Raw genomic sequence first — 15,856 nt, forward strand, 5'->3', positions numbered from 1 at the left:
GCGCTATAACAGGCCAATCTGAAACATTTGGGCCAGAGGTTCTGACTTGGCAGCCAACGGCGCCAGAGATTAGGTGGTAACGGACGGACAGGACACACGGACGGACGGACAGGGGGTAAAACATACTCTCTCGCCATGCCTTTCTGCCTGGCGGAGACAATCACTCGAAGTTCTTTGCTGGCTGCCAGCTGTCAGGCCACGTTTTCCCACTGCAAAACATCCATGAATGCAACAGATTATTTCATTTGAATGGGGTATCATAAAAACAAATAACTTGGCTTTTGAGCCTGGTACTAAAAAGTAAATACATTTATAGAAGCACATTAGAATACAGCCAAAGGTGACCAAAATGCTGAGATCTTACCATGACGCACAAGGCAGCCACACAATCTTCACCATCTTCTTTCCTTCCTACAGACGGCCACACAAACAGACAAAAATAACTGTTAGCCATTTCAGCAGGTACTGGTAAATCCAGTACCATTTCACCGTCAAATTTAACAGCTTACCTCCGTGGTTTTCCTTTCGGTGATCTTTTCCCAGTTCCAGAGCTTGTTCTTTTTTCCACAATCAGAGCAGCCTAAAAAGAGACAAAAGAGAAAACGGTTAGACAATGAAAGACGAGGGTTTGATATCCTCCAGGAGAATCTGTGAGTCCTGCTTTCCATGCAAGATATTATATACAGTTTTCTTCTATTTATGTCCAAACTGGTTTTTAGTTTTATCTCATGAAACAAGATACAACAACTTAGTTAGTGAGAAATCCTTTGTTTTTCATGGTTCCTTGAAATAAAAGTGACTCTGGAAAGTTGGATCCGAGCTAAGAAATCTTTTTTGTTTATACTGTAGTTCTTTGAAAGTGTACATGCACACCTAAAAATAACTCACCAACTGAGTTAAGAGCAAGGTGGTGTGTTTCGGTTTCCAGATATACTAACGAGATGACAACTCAAATTTCAGCTCATTTTTGGGATATGTGTGTAAATAACAAACTGCTGTATTATATTTCCATTAGTGTTAATATTAATTGTCTAATCTGGTTATGTAATTGAAATCCCCAGGGTGTAGTCCAAACTATTGTTGAGTAAAGTGATGTTGACTAACCCTGTATGTGTATGGCATTTCCTGTTAAAGTATCTGAATCTTATTCAGAGCCTTTACATGTCTGTTTACAAGTGCCTGTTATGCTGTTACATTATACAGTAATGCTGCAGTATATGTTAAGCACAGTTAGATCCCTTTACAGAATAATGCTAGGTACACATCAATATCTTAAAAGTCGGCAAGTAGTCTTAAAAATCGCTATGCACTTCATACTCTGATTGAAATCAGCGTTCAAATATCGTTGTGGCTGATTGCTATATGACAAGGGATCACACACACACACACACACACACACACACACACACCCCCTGCAAGATATTTCACTAGGACTATGATTAATCCTCGGTCTGAATGGGTTAACAGGATAAATTATGTCAGCTGCCAGTTTTATTATTAACTTTTAAAGCTCTTCATGGTGTGCCAGTCCTTAACCTGATGTATTTAGTTAACCAGGCCATTCTCATCAAGGCAAAGAGTCTTTAAGCCAGCTCTCCACCGCATCGATATCGGCCCGACAGCAGAAGTTGGAAAACATCTGCTGCCGACAAGCTGCTGTTAAATTGGCTCTAAATTAATCGTTCATCATGATGAATATAATTTTATATTTTTATATAGAAAGTGCAGACAAGGCCAGCAATAGGCAAGTCACTCCCTTCAGAGAGAGTGTTTTCAGTTGCTGGAGACACTATTAGCCAGGAGAGGTGTAGGATATAAAAAAACATATGCTAATTTTCTTGCAAAAGAACTGTTAGAAGTTAGACTCATGCTCTCACGCAGCCTAAATGTGCAACATTAACAGTGCAAGAGTTGTTTACTTGCAAACAATCTGCCTACCTCAATTGTAATATGCAATTACAATGTAATGTAATGTAATTGGATTTGTGTTTATTTTGTAAGTATAATTGTAAGTATAATGGGTGTCATAAAAAAGGAAGGAAGCGGAACCTTTAAAGTCCTAACGAATCACAACCCTAATCAAGACAAAGACTCTGTAACAGTCTGCCTGAAGACATCAGGTTGTCAAACTCAGTAATCACTTTTAAATATCTAAAAAACCTACAGACCTGGCTTCATTCTCTTCTGCCGTCTTGTGGTTGAGGGTTTTGGAGCAGATGTGAGCTCTGAAGGGACACCTGTGAGTGACAGATTATACAAACTTAAATGCCAGTGGCCTATAATTATGTAATTTTCACAGAACACACAACAACTAGGCAATTTGAACAAAATAAACTAATTTAACCCATTTAGACCTAGTGTAAGCTATACGCGGTTATACCTTTCATGGGAGACACCTCTGTGTCTCATATAGCAACATCTTTTTTGTTTAAAAATAATTTGAAGGTTTTCAGAAAACCTTAGGTTAGGTTTTAGAAGGCGTTTTTAAGAATCGGCTTCAGGTCGAAATGGGTGAAGCTGCACATCACTGCCTGCCAGTCAAATTTAGAAATCATTTTAAGGCACACTATATTAACTTTTAAAGCTGGTCTGGCATAGAGATACTCAACTGACCTCATAATTCAATTATGTGCCATCACTTAAACCCATGTCTTCAGGTGGACAGACCTTTCTCCCATCAAGACAAAGACTCTGGAACAGTCTGCCTGAAGACATCAGGTTGTCAAACTCAGTAATCACTTTTAAATATCTAAAAAACCTACGCACCTGGCTTCATTCTCTTCTGCCGTCTTGTGGTTGAGGGTTTTGGAGCAGATGTGAGCTCTGAAGGGACACCTGTGAGTGACAGATTATACAAACTTAAATGCCAGTGGCCTATAATTATGTAATTTTCACAGAACACACAACAACTAGGCAATTTGAACAAAAGAAACTAATTTAACCCATTTAGACCTAGTGTAAGCTATACGCTGTTATACCTTTCATGGGAGACACCTCTGTGTCTCATATAGCAACATCTTTTTTGTTTAAAAATAATTTGAAGGTTTTCAGAAAACCTTAGGTTAGGTTTTAGAAGGCGTTTTTAAGAATCGGCTTCAGGTCGAAATGGGTGAAGCTGCACATCACTGCCTGCCAGTCAAATTTAGAAATCATTTTAGGGCACACTATATTAACTTTTAAAGCTGGTCTGGCATAGAGATACTCAACTGACCTCATAATTCAATTATGTGCCATCACTTAACCCCATGTCTTCAGGTGGACAGACCTTTCTCCCATCAAGACAAAGACTCTGTAACAGTCTGCCTGAAGACATCAGGTTGTCAAACTCAGTAATCACTTTTAAATATCTAAAAAACCTACACACCTGGCTTCATTCTCTTCTGCCGTCCTGTGGTTGAGGGTTTTGGAGCAGATGTGAGCTCTGAAGGGACACCTGTGAGTGACAGATTATACAAACTTAAATGCCAGTGGCCTATAATTATGTAATTTTCACAGAACACACAACAACTAGGCAATTTGAACAAAATAAACTAATTTAACCCATTTAGACCTAGTGTAAGCTCTGCGCTGTTATACCTTTTAATGGGAGACACCTCTGTGTCTCATACACCTGTGTCTCTTTTGTTTAATAAGAATTTGAAGGTTTTCAGGAAACCTTAGGTTAGGTTTTAGAAGGCGTTTTTAAGATGATTAATACTTACTAGAAGGGACAGTGCTGTCCTCCATTGGGGGTTCACATATGGAGAATCCTTCTAGAAAGGTATGTAAATGGAATGGATTTTGTGGAGGATCAGGAGGACAAGAGGAGGGAGAAGGGAGAAGGAGGGTAGACTGTGGAGCAGGCTGTGGAGCAGGGAGATCTGAAATAAATGGAATATCATTGTAATAAAACTGACTGCATACAAAACATATATTGCATTATATTATAATACATTCAATGCAATAAACATTATAGATCTTGGGTCTTCATAGGGGGTCCACAGAGTTACTACAGAGGGCCGCCAAGTCTTTGTGTGAAAGTATTTTTTTTTTACATTAACCACTTGAACCCTTCCATATTCAATACTATCAGCGAAAAACGGCAGATCTACAAGCTCACAACGCATCACAATACGTTGTGAGCTTGTGGGCTATTTTCGGTGAAGCGATTTGATGTAAAGGGAAGAAAGAGCAGACCAAGTACAAAGGTCAAGTTTAAGTGGTTTCTGTAAGCATCTGAAAATACATTCATTATTTAACAGCACCAATGACAGTGCTGTCAAACAGTCTATGAAGCCATCTATGAAATAGTTTTATCTGCAACACAATGTTATACTATGTAGTGGGGGTCCTCTCTCTCTCTCTCTCTCTCTCTCTGCTAAGGGGTCCTTGGTCTGAAAAACATTGAAGACCCTTGATATGCTGGCTGAGGAGGTTACGGAGCTCATAACACCCTGAAGCAGCGCAAAAGGTTATTACATTTACATAAACCACTCTTAATGGCAGAACTGAAAGAACTCATAATTTTAATTCTGTAACATAATACATATCCACGACCACTTGTATTGAATGACTTGCCAACATAGTGTAAACGTTCCTAAATGGAGGCTAGAGGGAGTTTGATCAGTCAAGCTGTCGTGGCAACAACTAGAGATTTTGAGCTGGTCTGCTTCGATCGTACATGGGGACACGGGGCTAAATGCACCCCCAACCTGAAAACAAGTTCTCAGAGGACTAACTATTTATACTGGATGGGGCTCTGCTCTGGGTTCTGAACATTAAGTTCTCCGAGATGAATGAGACAACTTACAGTGGATAAAGGTGTTATCAGTTTCTATTCATTAATTAGCATCTGGTTAAAACTATCCATGGTACGTTGCAGGCAGATTAAAATAAATACATTATAAATTCTAACTGCAGATCGCACACAATGTTAACATTAGTGTCTTCTGCTGTGATATTCAGCTAGTTAGAATCTTAGCTGCAGTCTTAATACTTACTATTGTTCATGTCTTGTTGAGGAGGAGATGTTGGGGGGAGATGGGTGCTTGGGGTTGAGGGAACAGTGGTCAGCAGAATAGTCTCCTCAGCATCCACTGGCTCATCAGGAGATGAGAGGACAGAGGAAGTGTGTGGGGGATGAGGAGAAGAGGGTTGGGAGGGAGAAATGGTTGGATTGGGAGAAATGGTTGGATTGGGAGAAATGGTTGGATTGGGGAGAGGAGGAGGAGAGGGCAGAGAGGTGGACGCTTCTGCTTCTCCTTCCTGGAACCGTTGAGAATCTGAAAAACATATCAGCATATCATTTATACACTTTCATGCAGAGAGTAAGCATGAACTTGACTCAACAGACAAGGTAACTGGTCACATAAGTATACTGCAAAGAACAATGTAGTGTCTCAAAGAAACTAGGATACCAGGTAAACAATGGGGGTTTTCAGTGAGCATTTCACACAGTGAAAATAGACAATTTACAAGATCACCATGTAAATCTTCATTTTTGGTGTGACACCGTCGTACAATGGGGCATACATTTTACAACACATTTCAGACAAAAGTTCAACTAGGTAGATAGCATGCACTCGCAATTGTCGTCCATAACACCTAATTTAGCTAAAACATATCACAATGACAGGCAGCACACTCCAAAGCATTGCCTTACTTATCAAAGTGTGCTCGTAAGCCCTCTTCATTTTATCCAAGAAGATTTTCATGGGCCCAGTTCCTTGAGGGCACACATGAGTGATGGCCTCCGCAGTGACCGAATTTGCGCCCTTCACCTTCTTCCCAATAAAGAGAATTGGGCTGTACCCCAGGGCATGAAGCTTTTGCACCTACATACAGAAACACACAAAATATTTACACATACAATTGTACATTGACAGGCACAGACTGCCTGTGTTATAAACAATGCCAAGGACACTTGCCAGCTTGTGCATGCTCCCAAATATTTGTGATTAAATATTGATAACCTATTACTTTGCGCACAGCATCGTCAAGCATCTTAACTGGTCAAAACATGTGATAAAAACTGTTTTTGCTTATTACATTAACCACTTAACCACCTCCAAGCTCACAACACATCGCAGCGCAACACGTTGTGAGCTTCTAGAACAGCTATTTTTGGCAAAGAGTTTTGTTGTAGAGCAGTGGTATAAATAAATATCATGAATGAATAACCAAATAAGAAAACACATGCCATTAGATGGGCAGAGGACACCACTCTGCTGGCATTCCCGTGCTGCAGAATTTTTTGGCCATACTGCTTTTCCTTCAAAGCATCTTCTCTATGTTTGAAGGCCTTTCTTTCAAGGAGACTTCCATAGCAGTTCTGGCAAGATTTCCTTGCCGCATTGTTTTCCGCTGCACAGTGGGGACAGCTCCTCATCTTTGGTTTGGTCATGGCTTAGGGAGAAAATGCATGAAACAGAATATAAGAGCTCGACACATACATGACGTGAAGACATGATGATGATGTTTAATTCATAGCGAAAATAACAAATCTGCAAACTCAATGATTTAAGATAGCCCAGAAACCTCCTGCAACCTGGTGTGGTGGTTTGCTCCAGTGGTGGAAAAAGTACTCAAATTCTTTACTTAAGTAAAAGTACCAATACTACAATATAGAAATACTCTGTTACAATTAAAAGTTCGTAATTAAAAAATTACTTGAGCACAAGTACAAAAGTATTGGCATCACAATGTACTTAAAGTACCAAAAGTAAAAGTAGTAAAATAGTTGAAAATAGCAGATGTACAAGCTCACAACGCTCCGCGATGTGATGCATTGTGAGCTTGTAAATCGTCTATTTTCAAATAGACTTGGTATAAAACAGGTAACTAGTAACTAAAGTTTTCAAATAATTGTAGTGGAGTAAAAGTACAATATTTGCCTCTAAGATGTAGTGGAGTAGAAGTAAAAGTATTGGAAGTTGGAAATACTTAAGTAAAGTACAAATACCTCAAAATTGTACTTAAGTACAGTAATTAAGTAAATGTACCTAGTTATTTTACACCACTGGTTTGCTCCATTCCTAGCCCTGGTCTAGAGCGTTAGTGAGTTCTCTCTAATGCCCTGGGCTCTGCACGTGTACAAAGAATTCCACTGCCTTCCGACGGCTCCAACAGTAGTGAAAATAAACAAAAGCATTTCACTACACACCTAAATAAAGGCTATTTTGTGTCGTTGAAAGTCTGTTCTCGGAGGTGGGATGCCTCTCAGCACCCCACCTTCTCTGTAAAATACACTTTTATGGCCAGAAAAGAAAATATTTCACCGAAGGGGAAATATGGTCAATAGGAAAATTCCATTGACCAGATCTGTAGAGGGCGCTGTGGAGCAACCATTTTTTTTTTTTTCCTTCCGGTGAAATATTTTATTTTCTGGCCAAAAAGTGTATTTTACAGAGTAGGTGGGGTGCTGAGAGGCTTCCCACCTCCGAGAACAGACTTCCAACAACACAAAATAACCTTGGTTTAAGTGTGTAGTGAAATGGTTTTGTTTATTTTCACTACTGTTGGAGCCTTCGCACAACAGTGGAATTCCTTGGATATGCGCAGAGCCCAGGGCCTGTCATGGCGTTCGAACTCACTAACGCTCTGGACCAGGGCTACTCCATTCACAACGCTAAAAAACGTGTATACGAGCGTCATATTTCAGGGCTAGATTTAAGATAGCATGGATGAACACATTGTGAACGTGCACCTGCTTTGTAATATTTTGTTCAACTAGGTAGATAGCATGCACAACTTTAGAATATCTGCTGTAGCCTTTTAGCGAACAGTAACAGTAACCTACTGACTGAGCTGTAATTTCAATGAGACCAAACAATTACTTAATATGCAGTCTGTCTCTAAATGAAACAAACAATTCCTGGATGTAGTGTACAATAACCTATATTTCAAGTAAATGCGCAAAATCTGCAAAATCTTACCTCCTAGAATGTATTGTGTGAGGACATACGTTGAAGTAGATTTGGTTTCTTCACAGCTGATTTGCTCTGACCTGTCCCATACTCACTCCCAATTGGCTGACTAGGCCCTAAACCTACACTGACTGAACGTCACAAATGAATTTTATATTAGTTACCATTTAATCTATCTATCTATCTATATCTACTTTTTATATATATATATATATATATATATATATATATATATATATATATATATATATATATATATATATATATATATATATATAAAAAAATATATATATATATATATATATACACACACACGCACGCACGCACGCACGCGCGTGTGTGTGTGTGTGTGTGTGTGTGTGTGTGTGTGTGAGAGCAGGTTGTATTATTATCCTAATGCATAGTGTTATTATATACAAACATTGTCAAGGAAAATGTAATAGCCAAGGGCCTTCTCACCTACAGTGCTAAAATGACATACAAGCATGCAGTATAGAACCACTTGACCTGAGATGGAGTTTAAAGCCTGACACATATAGCCTATATCAAACCTCTATTGGGATATGTTCCATAAACAACCAGTTGCGAATTTAGCTTCCAATTAGCCTACTGTAGGAATAACAAATAGGCTATTTGACAATCAATTTCACCTGCTTGTGTGCAAACAGATGTGACACCAGGTCCAATCGGAAGGCAAAAGCAAGACAAAATGGAATAGGTTAATGTAGTGCCCACAGAGAATTGTTCTCTCTGTCCTTCCTTCTCTTGTTTTGTTTTGATAGTGTTCTTATAGCATGAAGTGGTACATGTGGCCCGATCAGGTTGTACAGGTAGTCTCTACGGTAGCTCTGGGACATAACATGTTAAGGATAACGCCTTCCTATCTCTACAGTGTAGAGATAGGAAGTTCTCCTTAACACATGTCCCAGAGCTACTGTACAGCATGACATGGCCATAGAAGATTATCAACCCAACTGCAGGACCTGTATCTGCTCCTTTGTGCTAGAAGGGAAGGACACTGCCATAGCCTAACAAATTGACCTCCAGCATGCTATGGTGTGCATGTTTCTGACCAAACTATCAGAAAAAGACGCCATGAAGGTGGCATGAGGGCCTGTGCTCTAGCCCAGCACCGTGCAGCTCGACTGGCGTTCACCAGAGAACACCATATTTGGCAGGTCCACCATTGGTACCTCATTCTCTTCACAGATGTGAGCAGGTTCACACTGACCAAATGTGACAGGCATTAAAGAGTCTGGTGTGACCAGTTTGCCTTTGATGCATTGATGGCCTGGGGAGGGTTGCACAGAGCTGCATGTCAAAGCCAGCAGTACCCTGGCTGCTGTTAGGTACTGGGATGAAATCCTCAGAGTGATTATGTAAACTTAAACTGGTGTAATTCCATGGCCTTATGTAGCCTGTAGACAATTCATGGATGACAAAGGCATTGATGCCTTTGACTGGCCCTGTTGTTCCCCTGACCTAAATCCAAATGAAGCCTAAGGTACTATAGGTTCATAAAATGTACCTCTGTACAGTTTGTGAGGCCTAAGGTTCACCCTTTTTAATTTAGGGTTAGGCTCTGGCGATACTGTACAGTAGCATACCTCATTGCTATAGTTTGCACATATCCATTCATATATTCATTGGATATAGATGTATATTCATTCAGATTTTCGTTTAGTTGGTTCACTGGTGATAGATAGAAAATCATTAGCCTTACTGCCTGACTGACTGTACATTAACACACTCATTCAGAGACCCAGTGCAGATATCCTGTACCAGAAGTCAGCTTGACTGCTGTATACTGGGATGACATCCTCAGAGTGATTATGAGACTGTTCACTGTGCCCATGGGTTCCTCTTGGTGCAGGTAATTCCCCTGGCCTTATCTAGGCAGAGTGTGTACAGTTGCTGGATGACAAACACTGACTGGCCCTCTTGACTTCCCCTGACCTAACCCAATTAAGCACATATGGGACTACTTTGCCCCGTTTTTAAAATGTACATTGTGGCCTTTGTGGTTTGAGACTTCTAATTTAGGGTTGGGCTCTGGAACAGTGGGTCTCAGTCGGCCCAATTGTCTAGAGTGTCCTCCTGACCTTTGGGCCAAGACAGGCTCATGAAGGGATCGATTTCGGATGAAAGTTTGTACAATTACCATATAAATGGGATGAAGGAGTTATCTAACTTGAACTTAATATCGAATCCCTGTCATACATTGCACTAAACTGGACTCTAGAGTGTGCACTGTTTAATTATTTAGTATTGCACTTAAGTACATATATATAACTACAACTAATGTATGTGTAGCTAAGCTATTACATAGTCATAGACCAAATGTGATTATATAATTCAATTTACATTTCTTTGGGACTTTGTACATTTTACATACCTGGTTGACAGCTGAGATGACAGTACTATTGTAGGCTAAGATGATTCAGGTGTAATAAGCTGATGATCGTGAATCATATAATTCTTGATACACTCAACATGTATTCATTCATACAATCCCTGTTGATACACTGTACTATATTCATTCATATAGTCCCTGCCAATAAATTGTACATATAGCTTATACTAGATACTTGTTATAGTTGAAGACCTATCATTACTGCTGTTGCTTCTGACACAGGAATTTAAACCAGGAGAGCAATAAATATGACCTTATATTCACTTTAAGAACCTGTAGTGACCCCTTGGAATGTAATTGTTCAAGTTAGGATAAAAACACAGTTTGCAAGTCAAATTTATTCAGCGATCAATTCAATAGGGATACATACCAAGATAAGATACAATTCAATCAAAATAACTCTCTGAAAGTAACTCTCTCTGAAAGTGTTTGTAAAGTCTGTAGAAGCTGTTAGGGTGCATGTGTTAGTGTGTTTGTGGTGATGGGTTGTCTGAGTACATGTGGTTGGCGTCTGTGTGCCTATCAGTACCCTGGACTACAATATAGTCTTTGTCACATTACAGGTTTGCATGTGTAAATAAGGGTGTGAACATCTTTTATGTGCAAGATCCATCATACAGTTCTGAGAAAAATAAATGGGGGTTGGGGGCATACAGAGGGAGAGCAAAGAGAAGAACACATAACAGAGCAGGTCAAGAGAAGAGTCAAATATATTTACATTATACCGGTACATAATATACATACTAGTCCAATTATCGCCATTTCCACCCACCGGTGTCCCAGTGTGGTCGGCCAGCTTGGCGACAGACAGTGTTCAGGCCTTGTTCAACAGTCTCATGGTAGCCGGGTAGAAAGCAGAACCTCTTCAGAAATCAGGTGTGGGGTGAAATCGGTTTGCATGTTCTCCCTGTGTCCCCTAGGGTAGGTACCCTCACAAAAACATGCAGTCGTCCTGGTCTCTATACTACCTACTGTACGCCTGATGGAGTGGAAAGGAACTGGTTGGAATAACGTGTTCCTTCCACAAGCTATGTCCAATGGGGGAAAGTCCCCCCTGTCAGGTGAAAAGAAGTGGCTTGGACTCCTCAGGCAATGAAGGAAGAATGAGCATGAGTCCGTTGCACAGGAGTACATTACAGAGCATCAACATCTGAATCTGAACTTTCAGAATCAGAACTCAAGAACACAACTTTATCTGAATTATCTGTATCCACAACATGACTGTCCTCCGCTGTTGATATGCCATGCCGATACAATGTCCTTACACGCCTCTGCAGCTCTCTCACTTCCATCTGCTTTCTGCGTAGGAGGCAGGTGAGACCCTTCCTGGCATCCTCTGGTAGATCACCTTAAAAAGGAACAGTATGTGTCACTATACAGGAAGCAACACACTTTTACAACATAATCATAAGATATAAAAACTTCAAGTAGAAGTGCACATTTACTTTGCAACATGTCTTCACTCTGATCGAGAGACAACTCTGACAAGACACTGGCACGGGCCTTGAGAGAATCCCAGTGCTGCTTCATTTCTCTCACAAGGATGACCTTCTCTTCTTGAAGCCTTCGAACAGCCATGACCTTGTCAAAGACTTCCTTTTTAGTTCTGTAATCCACAGAACCTGTAATACATAGTGATGAGTAGATCATAAGTTTGAGACCACTGCACAAAGAATGTAGCTGCATAGATAATGTCTGTCCTTCATATGCATGATTTATCAGTATGACATCATGTACACTGTAACAACATGAACACATACATATAGGACATTAAAAGCGTACCACTGTGTGTAATTTGCCACGGCCAGGGATGTTCGGTGTCCAGGAGAGGATCGAAGCACACTGCTTGCTCAGGTGGAACGAAACCGTTATATTCTTCTACCATGGCCGTCAAAGCGCTCTTCTCTTGCCTTAATTTTCGGCGGATTCTGTGACGACCTTTGTTGCTGTCTGAAAAAAACTTTTTTTTTTTTAATACAAGACATATTTCACCAGGGTCTACGACCCTGGTGAAATTACTGCTACGGGTACGCTACTAATTTTTAACCCTATAGCATTTCTTCAAATGTTAGCGTCTGTAAGGTTTTACAGAGAAAGCAGTCATGTGTCATTTCTGTTCATGGAATATATAAATATGTTATTGTCCTTTCTGCTACGCAGCAAGTTAGATTTGGTTTGGTTTCCAGTAAGACTGTTTTATGTGACAGAAAGGTTAGTGTGTGTGTGTGTGTGTGTGTGTGTGTGTGTGTGTGTGTGTGTGTGTGTGTGTGTGTGTGTGTGTGTGTGTGTGTGTGTGTGTGTGTGTGTGAGAGAGAGAGAGAGAAAATCCACTTGGGAGGTACAACACAGAAACAATACTTTTTACTATTGTATGGACATTGTAATAGTAAAGGACATTTTCAGACTGAGGTCCTAATAGGCCTAAAATATTAACATACCATTTTTTCGGTAGAGGCGTTGATCTCTTGTTTTTATACTACTGGTGAGGGCTTCAATCTTCTTGCACAAAGTCTGCGGTGTGCCTTGATGGTCAGTTTCTCCTGATAAAAGTGATCCAACACAGTGTCACTTTCACAATAATAGGCAAAACATATTCATATCAGATAATGTTTATAATTCCTTACCATCTGCCCATTCTTTGACATCTTGCACAAATTCTTCCAATTTGTCTTCTTCCAAATGAAGTTCGGCTTTCAGGCTTTCCAGGTCTGCCAACTTGACTTTTAAAGCTTTAGAAGTCTAAAATGACAAGATTTTTGACAACATTACAAAAACCTACAAGTCATTCAAGTTTATAACAGCAACTCAAATCATTATTTTCTGTTTGAATCATGCAAAAGTTACATGTGGAAAGGCTATAAGCAAGTGCACAGAGCTGTTTAGGTGTAATTTATCACATGGCACATTTCTATCTACCTTCTGGTATCTTTGGGCAAGTGAATTAGCCAGGTTGTCACATTTCTGCTGGTTCCATCTTATGGACAAAAGGGTCAACATGTCATTGCGTCCTGCAAGTACACAGAGATGAGTTCAGCAACAATTCCCATGTAATTATAATAATGTCATTCACACTATTGTATCTTTCCTGTCGGGCAGAAACCAGCTAACTCCAAAATATTACCACCACTTTACCGCAATCCAGCTGAAGTGAAGTTAGTAGGTTTTGGCCATAATTGATAAGAACAGCTGACGATGGATCTCCAAGCTCACAATGCATCACAACAAGTGTATTAATGGCCTGATGCTTCTGCTTATTATATAGGCCTACAATAACAAGCAGGACTTTAAATATTACAATAACTTCTGCCTCGTTAAAGTTTGTTTTCTTCCGCTCCGAGTCTGCAGCTGTACTGTGTGCCACCCAGGGGAGAGGGGGTGGAGTTAGCTGGTTTGGACGACAGTTTGAGGATCAAATGGAGTTAGGCGGTTTCGTCTAACTCATCTGATGTCATGCTTGGACGCCAGTTGTTTCTGTAAAAACATGGGGTATGCAAATATTTCACCCCTAAACATATTAAGGGCAGCCAACAAGACACCATGTCTGCAGACAGCCAGTTCCAGTCCCTCCTCTTCCACGTTACTCTTGGACCTTTGGGAAGTTTCTCTGGCTGCTGTCCACTCCCCACCACACACGCCCCTGCCAGGGACCTATGGTAGAAAATAATGATTGACAATTCTGTGAGATACTTTGAGTAGTTTTTTTACATGGCAGTACTCAATCTATGACATATAGTATACTGTTATCTACGTTACATATTTAGATAGAAGTGCAAGTCTGCAATTACATGTTTGGTTTTGCTGCGTATGTGATCCACAAATCTGCCTACATCCTCATCATCAGCGATGAAGAGACCGTCAAAGATGGCTTGCTCCTTAGATCTATAAAATAGAAGTTACATGTAAGATTTTGAAAAGTGTTTAAGTAGCCTGACATTGCCAGACTAATCATGTGGGATCACTCAAACGTTCACCATGATATTGTGGGGAACATTTGAGTGATGAAAGGTTACTTTGTGTACAATACATAATTGACTACTTTGTGTGGACATTTACAATACCTTGCTGTACTCTTGAAACGGTAATGCTTGAGGTTCCCATCAACAGAGACTGCAAGCATGGATGGTGTGCAAGCAGGACAGCTTAATGGCTTCTCCTTGCAGATAGAATCTACTTCATGTCGAACAGCAGCCCATTCAAAAAAGCTTTTTTGAAAGCTGTCCGATGAGATTTTCCCAGTCTATAAAAAACACCACAAAACAGTTTAACAGAAATGTTCATATCAAAACTGTTCATATCAAAACACTAACAAATTTACATTTGCTGCAGAATGAAGACAGTAGTACTTACACGGCCAAAGCGAACAGTCCTCTTATCAAGCATTCGCAGAAACGCCTGAAGTGACAGCCCTGGTGATGCCATCTTCATGTCTTCAAAACTATGAAACAAGTCTGCCTCGTAAATTGTAGCAAAGTTGAGGGTGGCTGGCCAGTAGCCACTTTGTATAAGGAACTCCACTCCTGCCTCCCAAGTAGCCTGACATCCTTCACAAGTCAGCTGTGGCATGTGGAGATCGTACCGTCCTACAAAATAACATGCCAAAGTTAGACTGTCATACAGTAACGACGGCTGACTTGGTAGTAAGTCTAGGAACTATAATAAGCAAGTCAAGAGTAAGAATTAATAAGTGTTAGTAGCCCCCCCACCCCAAAAAGACATTGGCCCCCATTCACTAAGCGATTTAGGCCCATATTTAGGTGTCAGATTCGTTAATGTTTTTTGGTCGGTCAATTTCACGGGAGGTGCGCTCTTTCTCACGTCTGCTGTGAGGCTGGTGGACATGGGCCAAAGCTTGCGTATGTCTTTTATAATGCTTTATTTTTCATACTGAATCAATTAAAATAGTGCCAAACCTCAAATAGAAATGTGCCCAACAGTCAACACATACATATATAAATATTACACGGATCATGTCGTGCGCTGAGATGCGCTCGTCTTTCTCTCCAACAGCCACGAATTTACGATCAGCTGACAACTCCGCACATTTCAGGGACATACACGCCCCTTTCTGAATTGCACGTCAGTTTTTGATTAGAGAAAATACACCCTTCTTTAGTAACTTCATTTACACGCTATTTACGGACAGCTTAGTGAATCGGGCCAATGACAACCGTAATGTGCACATTTCTTTCAAACATTAAGTTCTTGAAGGAGTTGTTGAAAAGGGAAATTAGCCAGCCAAATCTTTTTTCAAACAGGGCAGAGGAATTCTTTAACATTTACCATGTATTGTGACCAAAGCAACAGCCTTCCCTTGGCTGACCTTCAACCCTTCTGGTGGACAGCCACAGATTTGGAGAGGCATCTCAATAGGCACAAATCGCACTGAAAGAGAGTTAGAATAATTAATCATTAGCAAAATATACATAATACTATATAAACTCCCATAGGTTTCAATCATTATCAGCATGTTTGCTGACTAGGGTTCAGTTATTTTGATTGTGTAAGTTGCTCTGGATAATATTGTCTGCTAAATGCCTAT

At 40.2% G+C, this 15,856-nt stretch overlaps 2 long non-coding RNA genes across 2 annotated transcripts; both read right to left on the minus strand.

Moving 5' to 3' along the window:
* Positions 1-11,363: 11,363 nt before the first annotated feature.
* Positions 11,364-12,174, minus strand: LOC311038925. The gene is made up of 3 exons (XR_014600105.1): positions 12,100-12,174; positions 11,763-11,939; positions 11,364-11,665 (listed from the first exon to the last, which is right to left on the minus strand). It is a non-coding gene; the product is annotated as an uncharacterized lncRNA (long non-coding RNA).
* An 8-nt stretch (positions 12,175-12,182) lies between these two features.
* On the minus strand, positions 12,183-13,327 carry LOC311038927. Its single transcript, XR_014600106.1, has 4 exons — positions 13,234-13,327; positions 12,942-13,056; positions 12,756-12,857; positions 12,183-12,267 (listed from the first exon to the last, which is right to left on the minus strand). It is a non-coding gene; the product is annotated as an uncharacterized lncRNA (long non-coding RNA).
* Positions 13,328-15,856: the final 2,529 nt, after the last annotated feature.

Source organism: Gymnoscopelus microlampas (genome assembly GCF_963454915.1).
Source record: "Gymnoscopelus microlampas genome assembly, chromosome: 22".
NCBI lineage: Eukaryota > Metazoa > Chordata > Actinopteri > Myctophiformes > Myctophidae > Gymnoscopelus > Gymnoscopelus microlampas.